Consider the following 12,623-nt stretch of genomic DNA (forward strand, 5'->3'; position numbering starts at 1 on the left):
CCCAGTTGACGTCTTCCGCCCCAAACAGCCCTACTTTAATACGTAAACAATTAGCGTTTACTGTAACCTAACCTGGACACTGGCTGCAAGATCCACCGATATCGTCGCATGGGCGTGTGGTTACATCCGAGTAAAGAGGGACCGTCCAGGTCACTAACCCAATTTGGCGAGGAACTAAAATACGCCCCCGGGAGTCCGTGTTGGTGCTGTTCATCCGGCTGTCCGGAGGTCCGTCGTGTTCAAACAGACTGTTCCTCCAAAGAGACGTGACATCTCGAGCACCGAGCTGTCAGTCTGTGGGCTGGCTTTGCATCCGAATACACCGGGGTGCCGTCCACATATACGTAAGAACAAGCGCTCCCTCTGTCACCGATCTACAAAACATAGCGATGGTGGAGGCGCGCAGGCTGTGTGCGTATTTACTCCCATCACGTGTGCGCAGATCAGGGTGCAGCTCACCGTGCAGGGCGGAGAGGAGGACGGTCTGATGGTTGGAGCGAGACTAGACTGTGCTGGTGGTGAGCGAGTGCTGTTGCACTGTGGGTAATGTAGTACCTGAGGGATCTCCTGCTGACCTACATCCTTCTGGCCGCGCATTTGGCTAAATAATTAGCGATGTTGCAATCATAAGGGAAAGAATTGTCGTCAAAGTACATAATAAAGATATAGTTGGTTTATTGTACACTACAATGCATTGCCCTATGAGGAATACCTACAATTTATAGTGATAATGTAATACAAGGATATAGTGATTCATTCTCACTGGAAAATGTACATGGTCGAAGGCCAGTTAAAGAGCAACAGCCCTCGCTTCCAGGGATTTGAGTATGTTGCTCAAGGACACTTTGACAGTTTGAGGCAAATAACTGAAGAACGTGGATCTAAGATTCTTGAAATACGCTGGAGCTTCACATGATCGATCCTTTACTGCAAAAATACTCCCTACGGGTTTTTACTTTATGCAAGGAGAGGATGCATATAATGTCATCATTTGTACTGATATGGATAGGATTGTGTGTTCCTCAGAAAAAGACATTACAGTTGTAGAAGTAGTATTCCCACCCATAATAATTTAAGCTACACTGACCCCTGGTGCCTAATGATGAAACACAAAGCATTCAGTGGAGGTTCAGTGTCTTTTGCGTTTTCAGTATAATTTGAGTCAAACGTAGTTATCTAGTTCTCTTCGCCCAAGCATAAAATAAGGTTTCAACAATGTTTTGCCATTGTTCCACCTTTTGTTATTTTTAATTTGTAGAAATCACTATAATTACTGCTATCACATTATGAACATCCTCTGGTGCAGAGACAGCTGCCGGAGACCACAAATCAGATATAGTTGCAGTTTGCTCCTCCAAAGATGGCTGGCTGTCTCTCTGTAAGCTAAACTACCATTTATGCAATGTTAGTTAGACATAAAATGTATAGTTCGACTCATCAAAACATGTATGCTACATATCTTAATTTGTATGTATATAATATAGTGTAATGTTTATGTTTACCTGACTGTTTGTCTATTTCTGTCAAAGTACATGAGAGTAACGAATAACCGAAGTCACATTCCGTGTGTGTACCAGAACAAGGCCAATGAAGCTGATTCTGATATCAGAGGAATGATTCTGTTAAGCAGCCACAAGGTTGTGCTGTTGACTAATTTGTGTGCGATGCATAATCAAACTGCGACCATGCAGCATGCTACATATACAGAATGCGTATCTAGTGTTATTTCCATGTGTTTACGCTCAGATGTATTTTCTAATATTCACAGTTAATTCCTCATATTTTCATTACACAGCCATATGGTCCACACACATGTTCCTATGTACAGTCTATGGTGTCCACACACATGTTATGTAGTCTATGGTGTCCACACACATGTACAGTCTATGGTGTCCACACACATGTTCCTATGTACAGTCTATAGTGTCCACACACGTGTATGTACAGTCTATGGTGTCCACACATATGTTCCTATGTACAGTCTATAGTGTCCACACACGTGTATGTACAGTCTATGGTGTCCACACATATGTTCCTATGTGCAGTCTATGGTGTCCACACACATGCATGTACAGTCTATGGTGTCCACACACATGTTACAGTCTATGGTGTCCACACATATGTTCCTATGTACAGTCTATGGTGTCCACACACATGTTACAGTCTATGGTGTCCACACACATGTTACAGTCTATGGTGTCCACACAAAAAAGCCTCCTGTGGACAGGTGTTATAAATTAGCATTTTGCTACAAACACTTAACACAGTGCATCTGGGCTTTGTGCATAAATGTATGTTACAATTCTAATGCTACTGTGATGTCCATATCAAATAAAATAAACATAACATAACATAACATGTTCCTATGTACAGTCTATGGTGTCCACACACATGTTACAGTCTATAGTGTCCACACACATGTTCCTATGTACAGTCTGTGGTGTCCACAGGTCCACAGAGTGGTAGTAACGTGCTGCCCCCTGTGTGTTACTATCAGTAGGTTGCGCACAACCGGAGCTGCGCATGCGCAGTGAGTGTGCGGGTGGTTTCGGTTGAGCATTCTTGGCAACCGTCTCGCTGGGTGAACAGGCAGTCGACCGTCGGCCGCAACGAGTGTTTCCACAATGCCTGGAGATTTATTTTAAACGGAATAAGGAGCCGAGCCGAAACACTGGAACAGCGTCCGGTAAGGTGTGTACTCTTCTTTTGCTTTTCTCAGAACAGTTTGAGCTGAAACAGGGCGACACATTCAAAGCGCTGGAAAAGTGAGCAGAGCAAACACCGAGAAGCAGCCGAGCAGACCAACTTCAGTGAATGCAGAGGACGAGCTCGTTACTACGTTAGTCTTTACTACCGGTAGTCTGAGCACCACCGGACACCGTCCACACACTTAGAACTCCGGGCTAACAGAGTGGGTCTTCAGCCTCAAACACACCGCTACCCGCAACAATTCATTAACTACGAAATATTCTACAACCTTCCTGCTCATTAAGGTCCCAGTGCGCATGCCCACAGCACCGTACAGACTTTGGATTTGTAGTTTTTCTGTACCTGAGTTAATCACAGTTGTGAGGGCCAAGAGAAAACGTTAAGACTACAAGTTCCAGACAATGGGAGCTTTGTTTGGGAGCAACAGAGCTAGCCAGCTAGTTAGTCTGGACGAGCTCTGAATCTCGAGTAGTTGTGCTGCAATCGGAAGTTGTTGTTGGCTGGAGATTTGTTTCAAAATAAGCTGCGAGTGATATACTTGGCTGTGCGGTTACACCTTCTTCTATACAGTCCACGGGTTACACTTGCAATTATTATTTTTTTTGTAGGAGTGTTGCAGTAGTTATAAATGCAACTGGTTTAATGATTTTAATGTGGTCATAAAGGAGAACTGACCGTGGTTGAACATGCAGACTTTGTTCAGATGTCAGTGTGCACAGTAGGTGTGTGTGTGTGTGTGTGTGTGTGTGTGTGTGTGTGTGTGTGTGTGTGTGTGTGTGTGCGCGCAGTCGAGCGTGTAAGCAGAATGGAGAGGTGATGATGCCTCCCTCACACAGAGATCCCCCCTTGTTGCTGCTGTATTTCCCAGCCCTCAGGAAACGACACGTCGAGTAGCAGCATGATGGATCTGTCGTGGACGAGCAGCAGAGCATGGCAGCACTGCACATATTCTGGCCAACATTGACTCTGGTTGCCTCCCTTCTGGAACTAATGGAAGGGGAAAATGTGAGAATGATGCCCTTATGCCTTACCCTGGTTATCCTGTTGCTGAGCCTCCCGTAACAGCAGCTGAGCTGTCAGCACAATGGGGGAAGTCCTGCATGTCATTTTCCCTCCGAGAGAAAATCAGATTCAGAAATATATAGTTCTGAACTGTGTCGTTAATGTTGAATAGTAATGACACGATTCTCTCATATGATAAATCCAATTTCCTTTGATCAAAGGCAATGCTCCAGTCTGTTAAATGCTCTCTGTTTATAGTTTACAGGAAGACATTTCCATGCTTGTAATGGTTGCTTGAAAATGTTCCATATCAAAGGCAAAGCTGAGCAGACTCTCTCGCTTTCACGGCCTGTGAACTTATCAGTTTGTACAACTCCAGTGTTGTGTGTCTTTAGCTGAAAATTCAAAGAATGTCAGTAATGACGCTTGGATCAAACCCTCTGCTCTTGCGAGAGTTTTAAACATTCTCCGCCTTACTGCTCAGAACCGTCACTGCTGTATGTCACTTACTTTATTCGCTCCTTCATTCCTGTCTTCTTTCGTAACCTTCTACCTGCCTGACAAACATAAATTGATAGTTGAAGAAGAAGAAGCTGCAGTACACATGTAGTTCAGTATGATTTATTACATCAGCGTGTATAGAATACATGTGACTTCCAAGAGATGAAGCAAACCTGCAGAAAGTATCAGGAAGTTCAGACAGTGGTGGAGATTCATTGGAGTTAGGATCTTCAAATGCAATAACTATCTAAGTTTTTGTAGTTAAACTCTTTAAATCCACTTAATACAGTTGGGTGTGATGCTTCTATAGTAGGCTATAGTTTGTAATGGGGCTTTTTTACATAGGCAAGGCAAGGGGCCAACGATAACGTAAATGATCATTGTCACTAAAGGAGCTGTATTCAACAAACTACTGCGTGCTGTGTAAAGATATAGTGAATGCATGTTAGTGCATGTGAGCTTCCCCTACTGGTTAGCGGTTCGATGCCCAGCTCCTCCAGTCCCTGGCGGTGTGTCCTTGGGCAAGACACTTAACCCCAAATTGTTCCCGGATGCTTAGTTAGTCGTGATGGATGGTGGCACCTTGCATGGTAGCCTTCCATCAGTGTATGAACGGGTGAATGGCGCGTAGTGTTAAAGCGCTTTGAGTGGTCGGAAGACTAAATGACAAAATCTAAGGTATTTATTTACAATACACAATGTTTATGAAGTTTTGGTTTTGTTCGGGAACATGTGTAATTCTGAAACTGAGACAATCAAGTTAAACTTCCCCTTTCTGATCATACCGTAGATTTTCTCCAGAGTATGTTTTGCTTTCAATACTACACAGTATTGGAAAAACTCCTGTCCAGAAATATCTGTATAAGCAGGTTTGTTTTGGTATTTACGTCATCCCATTATCCGTGCTAATCTACGCTCACTTCATAACGTTGGTCCCACGTCACATAGTTGTAAAGCACCTCCAGCGGTCGGCTTGTAGTCGGCTCCGCTGGGTACCAGATAACAAGTCTGTGATCTTGAGGAGCATCTCATATTGTGAGCTACTTATTTCAGCGTTTCATTGCAAACAGCTGCGGGAACAAAGGATCCCGTCTTCAAACGGAGCTGAACGTGGGCCACCTGAGTTATTTCGCCTGTAAACATTAAGTTGAATCACCGTATCTTGGTAGCGGTGACTCATCAGTTGGTGATTTTTCACTGTTCTTTTATCCTTAACAAGGGTTTTAAAGAACTCACACACACGTCTTCTGTTGGGCGAACAATGCATTTCCAAGAGGTTTTTTCTTTTCTGTGATTTGAAGTGTTCTGGTTAAAGGTTCTCCTTTCCTAACCGCGACACACTGGCAGCCCTCCTGCTGTTTGTCATTTTGAAACGAAAATCCTCTTGCCAGGTTTCTATTTAATCCTCAGAGGCGTCTTAGTTAAATAAGAAATGAACAATTGTGTGTTTTCACGGTTTGCAGAAGAACACACACACACACTCAAACAACATCCATCACTATCACGGGGTGTATCCTGATAGGTCACAGAGGGCGGACGATAGCTAAGGCTAAATATCCCACCTGGTCTGTTTCAGGGTGCACAGTGATGGCTGCATAAGTGTGTGTGTGTGTGTTTTCACACTTATAGATTATAGTTTATAGATTTCAGCCATTGAAGTATACCTCAAACTGCTCTCCCTCTCTGATGTGTTTCAAACCAACAATGTGACGCATTTGTAGTTCAACTCATGTCAGTGGTTAATCTGAGTGGCTCAGCAGCACGTGTCATCACAGCCTCTTCACACCCAGGGTTGTCTGTGGTGAACAGCTGTTTCTATTTAAGTTTATTTCAATGTTTCTGTTTTCTGATATTTTGTATTTAATTGATAATATACATAACAAACCGATAAAAACTATCCTGGAGATGACCAAGCCCTCCAAATCTCCAAATACTCATACTATAATACATTATATCATACTATATATATATATATATATATATATATATATATATATTATACTATGATAAATAGTCAGTGTTGTCACTTTGATTTAGTAATCCAACTCAATTCACACAGCTACCTCTTAGATATACAGAATGATCTCAGACTAAAAACTAAATATATTATTTATTATATTATCATTTGTGTAGCAGATTCATATCAACCAGCTATTAAAAGTGCTTTACGTAAGTTAATAAATACATTGCATTTAAATAAACACAGCAAAATTGAAATAAATGAAAATAGTCAAAAAGTATTGGACTAAAATGAAAGTTACATGACACTATCTCATATTCACATAGTATGCAAACCAAATTGTATCCACAAGAAAGAGACTCAGAAACACAAGAGAGTGACCTGTGTGGGCGACAGCCAGCGTGGATATGAATATTTTTGATTTGTTAATTATTTCATGTAGTGTAGATCTGTGTAATTATGGGGTTTAGCTGTGACCAATATAGCACCACAGTGGTCGACTAGAGTCTGTGTGAACAGGAGAACAGGAATGGCCTCAAATCACTGAAAAATATCTCTGCAAACCTGAATGTGCAACAGGTGCAACTTGAATAAAATTGAAAGCACTCTTCCAAACTGTCTTGTTTACTGTTGGACGTTTCATTCATCAGTACCATGAACAAGCATGACAAAACTTCCCTTATATATACTACAAGTATATACATAGATGCTACATGAATTATAATTTACTCAACATCTACATGCAGTTATATATACAGTTATACAGTTATAGATACAGTTATATATATTGTAATTCTTGTTTAAAAGTTGCAAACAAACTCCTGCACACTGCCTAACTGGCAACAATATGTTTATTTGCAAAGTCTCAGTGCTAGACCTTCATCAGACAAATGTTTTGTGACAATGAGAAGCCATGTTAAACAGGGAGTGGCTGCTAGTCTGCAATTAGTCACACATTACATTTCCCATGTGCAATAGGAAGTTATCGATAGCATCATCGATTTACCCCATGACCATCACCAATATCATATATGGAGCTATAGACAATGAACAGTCTATATAGTAAAAACCATATTTGTCTCCCTAAATGCTTACATTAAATGAGTAGATCCCTATAAAATGAAAGATTAAAGCCCCAAATGCTGAAATGCATTCTCAAGAAGAGGATTCCATCATGTTTAATCACCATAAATGAATAAATACCAGCAGTACCTGAGACAGTGTGCGAGAGCGTTATTTTTACTCCTATTCGAGGGATTTAAACTCTTAACAGCAGTCTAATGTAAAATGGGTCAAACACAGGTTGAAGGTGCGTCCAGCAGCCCTGCATCATACACGCAGGCGTTCCAGTTTAAGATGAAATAGCATCAGACCACCAACAGTAATGCGGAGCCCCCACTCTCTCTGATGTATGTGCCTCTCCTGAGGGTCTTATCCATAAGTCAGCGTGCATGACGGTGTCAAGAGGTCAGAGATCTGCAGAAAGAGGAGCACACCAATGTTTCCTGAAACGAGTCTGTGCTTTATGGCCTCCTGTGCAGCTATAAAACATTTGCTAGGTAGGCAGTTGATCTATAAAGCCTCCCTCCTCCTCCTCCTCCTCCTCCTCCTCCTCCTCCTCCTCCTCCTCCTCCTCCTCCTCCTCCTCCTCCTCCTCTTCTTCTTCGTCTCACTCCTGCAGAGGTCAGATCGCCTCGAGGTGTTGTTTACCAATCTGTGTCTTCTTCTCGGGTAAGAGGATGAATCAGAAAATCACACTCCTGTGAGTAAATGTCTTAAAATGTGCTCTCGTTAATAGCGCTGACGGTGTGCCGTTTCCATCTCTCACAGAGGGTAGAAGTATACGACGGAGTAGGTGTCACAGGCTACATCTTGCTACTCCTCTCTGCTCCGGGTCTGTTTGACCGGGGTAAATATAGCCTGCTGGTTTTAGCGAGAGGATAAACACAGATGTTGAGGAGGCCTTCTCTTGCCACAGGTCGGCCTGGTCAGCGCTGGTCGCAGAGAGGAGAGAGCGAGAGGGAATGCCTCGCCATCCATCCACAGCACACTTAAACAGGGTTGTTGGACTCAACACTAAGCGTCCGTCGGGGGTTACTGGATGTCTACATTTGCTACAAATCATTCCGACAGCCTGACAAAGTGCTGTACATAAAGAGTGATTTATGCATCGCTGTCCATTTAGTAATTTCAAGCGGAGGCCACTCAGATTTACGATTGGGTGTTCACCTAACAAAGAGCCTGTAGACCCGGCCCTGTCAGGTGAGGCGTTCACGCTTTGATCTGTGTTTATTTGAATAAGAGGAGAAAGTTTTCACAGAAAACCAGACGCGACTGTTTGGGTTCTATCTCGATTCTCACGCCGAATCCAAGGCCATAGGGAGCAGGAACCGCTGCGATAACGGTCTATAGTCTGTGAGCAGTACTGAATGTGCTCATCTCCGTAACATAAAGAGCTCTTATCTGTTACTCTCCCACCCTTCATTATGTTTCTCTCTAGCCTGTGTTCCTCTTTCAAAGGGTACGGATGATGTTAAATGGAGTTCCAGTGCTGTGCTGTGAGAGACAGTGGAGGATAGAAGCGCAAATCATGCATTTGATCTCCAGGGAACAGGCGTTTGCAAAGCATTCAGAGACATAACCATTAATATGAATTGTCATGCCGCTAAGAGGAGCAGCGGACACCTTTCTCTCGGTAATGTCTTTATTGCCTTTAGTCCTTAGACTTCTTGTTTCTTCTGTCTAGGGAGTTGAGTTTGTCTGCTTCTTTAAGGCAAAGAGCGTGTTGTTGCACCTGCTTCATATCTATCCCTAACTGAGCCCTCAAACACATGGTTGACGGGGCGTGTGTGTGTGTGTGTGTGTGTGTGTGCTTGCATGCATACACAAAGAGCTCTGTCACACACCAACATAGCAGAGATGTTCTGGAAAGAGGAAATCCTGCATGACGGGATGAAGAAACAGCTGATTCTGTCTCCATCTGCTTTTAATGGAGTGAGGAGGAGTGAATTAACCCCGTGTGCCCCCCACACACACACACACGAGCTTGACCATCACACAACTGTCAAGGAAGGCTTGAGCTCACTACCTCGCTATTCATTGAATCTGAGCGACAGCAAAGAATGTAAAGGCCACGCTAGAGTTAGAGGTGATCGTCTTTTCAAGGATTATTCCCTGAAAAGCCTCACAAGGGCGGGAGTTAGTTTGTTTTTTTGTCATATATTATTGTTAACTTAATGTCTTTTAAGGTTTTTGACCGTTGGTCATATAAATCAAGACGTATAAAGACGTCACCTCGGGCTCTGAGAAATCACGGGCAAGAGTTCACTACTTTCTGTTTAATGACAGAAATTGAAGTACTTCTTCTAAAATGGTCATCACACATCTTAAAATGTATTATTTTGTATTTTTATGACGAATTGTTCTCAGCTCTAAATCTTACCAGGGAACATCAACGCACACATGGATGACTGATAGATTTTTATATTAGAATAAAAGAATGTTTGAAATCGTTGATCCAGAATGTGAAAGTTTAAAAGCCTGAAACAGAAGACTGTAATGCCCCAGCCCACTACATCTGAACAATGTATCAATTCTTCATCGTAAAACATTTTAATTTCCTTCTGTAGAGAAATAAAAGCATCTTTGTAGCCCCCGGACACCTCATGCGAAATTCCATCTGTATTTTATTTGGAGGCGCTTGCTGTCCTCTGTGCTTCAGGAAGTGAGTCCGTACCGAGGAGGATGCAAATGTGTGGAGATGAGTGTTGCTATGAATCAGACAATAGTCATGGTGGTGGGGGGGGGGGGAGATCTGCAGAGATCAGTCACAAAGACGGATGACCAGTTCACAGGACATGAGTACAAACATTCCCTGTCTCTGGCATGTAGCCTATATCCTGGACTTTGTCTTTGCACATTCATTGTTGGGATGGTTAAGTATTGGCTCACCTCCAACTGCTGCTGGGGGAAAAAAAGAAAACGGTTGGAGACTGGGTGTAACACCAAACACCATCAGGATGCTTGTCGATAGATTTACATGTTTCCCCCCTCAGGATGTTTTGCTTTTAGCGACATGCTCGTCTGTTTAAAACACAAACAGCCAAACACACAGTCTTGTGTGTGTGTGTGTGTGTGTGTGTGTGTGTGTGTGTGTGTGTGTGTGTGTGTGTGTGTGTGTGTGTGTGTGTGTGTGTGTGTGTGTGTGTGTGTGTTATGTGTCTGGGTGAGAATGGCTGTTTCAAAGATGTTTTTTAGTTTTTTCTTCTTCTTTTGTCTCATTGTAAAATGTTTCATGAAACCACATCAAAAGTCAGTTTTCTTTCTTCTCCCTAATTCTTTGTACATGTGTGCAGAGAGGCATGCATACAGACATATATATATATATATATATATATATACACTCACATATATATACGGTCTCCCTGTCCCTCTGCCTCTTCACAGCTCTCATCTCAGGCTGTGACTGCTGACTGTGGAGCCATTGTTTTAATGCTAATTGAGTATAACTTGTTCATTCCACGAATGCCTCTCGGCCCAGTTTTTTATGGTACTGTATCCAAATGTGCATTTCTTTCCTCCTCATTTCCAAATGAGATTTGATACCGGGGATGGAGGCTGTTTCCACACAAGCTCATCTGGTCTACTCTGCACATGGATGGTATGGTGACGCTAATGTGTTTGTGCCGTCGATGAGGCCGGGCAATATGTGAAATGAGCTCTGTGAGTGGGACATGAGGGGATATCAGAGAAACATTCTGTACACAGCAGGGTTTCCTCCACCATCTCAGACCAATGCTATGATATTGAATATCTTTAGTGTAGCATGCCAACGCGATATGTTCACAATAACTTCCAACTATATTTTTGTAAAATACATTTCAAATCAATCCAGTGTTAAGTCACACAAAGCAGTTGAGAGGAGCAGACATCTAACTAAACTATAGTACCACACACACACACACACACATCTTCTCTATTTTAGCTTTTCTTTTTGCTGAGCCTGAGCAACTGTGCTACTACACGTGAGAACTCGTATGCCTTCCAGTGCTGTGTATTTAAGTGCTTGATTAAATAGTAATTAGCCCGGCTGATGCCACCCTTTGAAACACTTGCATTGTGATGCTCAGCTCAGGCTGTTTTTAGTGACTCCACTCTGCACAGTTGGCTGCTGCCCAGATGCTTTCAGACCAAACTGCACTGCTGTAAGTAATGGGGGACACTCTTTGCTGTCTTTGTTTTGATGCGATTGGTGTTTTATGCAAAGCATTCCAAGTTGCCTTGCTGCTGAAGTGTGCTATGTAAATAAAGCTACCTTGGCTATTAGCCAGCAGAGACAGTGATGCTAATGCCGCATTTCCACTGCATGGTACGGCCTGACTGCTCAAAACCGACTCACCCTTTTTGTGGGTTTTTCCATTAGCAGAAGTTGTGGATAGTACCTGGTTCATGGTACTTTTTTTGTCACCTCCTCCGTCGAGGTTCTAAGCAAGCTGAGCCGATGAGATGCGGCTTAACTGCTCTTCGGTGCTGTGTTAGGAGTGTGTGCAGCAGTGAAGGCCTTGTTAACTGTCCCATAGGAGGCCAGAGAGCAGGGGGGGGGGGGGGTGGGGAAGTGACAGTTTGGGTGTTTCTGCACACAACAGTAGAGCCTGTTATCATCGTGGGAGAGGAGGAGACGGATGAGCTGATAACTCAGGGGGAGAGACGTGACTTGGCAAGGGAGGAGGGAAAGGAGCCCACAGACAGGGAGAGGCTAAAAGGGAGGCCTGTTGGTGTAAGAAAGCCAGCCCATGTGCTCCCATCTCCTCTTTCGCGTCCTTAATGCGTCCTCCTCTCTTTTCTTTCTCCCTTTTCCCCATGACCTTCTGCAGCCGAGCTCTGATTAAATAAAACTGTCTGGGTCATTGTGTGAGGAGAGGCTCCACCTGAAAAGTAATAATGATAATCACAAAAGACAAAGACGGAGAACAAAACAAAGTGGAAGTGAGTGGTTGTCTCTGGAGAGGTTTTGTATGTGGAACGGATCTCCTCTCACTGTGATGAGAATGATTAAGAGACATTTTGTTTATGCTACCAGCTACCAGGTCTCTGTGTGTGTGTGTGTGTGTGTGTGTGTGTGTGTGTGTGTGTGTGTGTGTGTGTGTGTGTGTGTGTGTGTGTGTGTGTGTGTGTGTGTGTGTGTGTGTGTGTGTGTGTGTGTGTGTGTGTGTGTGTGTGTGTGTGTGTGTGCTGAAGGTCACTGCTATCTTCCCGCTCTTGGATGAAACTCTCTTGACCCACTTTGTTGCCCAAAGGCACACAAACACCCACACCGTCTCCCCTCTCCTCCGCCTCAGACATGCACTTAGGCCACCTTGTGAACTCTTGTCACTGCTCTCAGCCCAAACACCTCAGCTCATACATGGCTGCGTCCATTAAGCACATTTCTGACATGCAACTGCTGCAGACC

General features: G+C 43.4%; 1 protein-coding gene across 4 annotated transcripts in view; it reads left to right on the forward strand.

Annotated features, from left to right (window-relative positions):
* Positions 1 to 2,568: 2,568 nt before the first annotated feature.
* sipa1l3 (signal-induced proliferation-associated 1 like 3) overlaps positions 2,569 to 12,623 on the forward strand; it is a 61,187-nt gene continuing 51,132 nt past the window's right edge. For 3 of the 4 annotated variants that reach the window (XR_013767219.1, XM_079166151.1, XM_079166153.1), the window contains exon 1: positions 2,569 to 2,691. The gene's annotated coding sequence lies outside the window, so the exon portion shown is untranslated. The remainder of the gene's footprint in view (positions 2,692 to 12,623) is intronic. The other variant, XM_079166152.1, reaches the window with a different exon arrangement.

This window comes from Pholis gunnellus (genome assembly GCF_910591455.1).
Source record: "Pholis gunnellus genome assembly, chromosome: 9".
Lineage (NCBI taxonomy): Eukaryota > Metazoa > Chordata > Actinopteri > Perciformes > Pholidae > Pholis > Pholis gunnellus.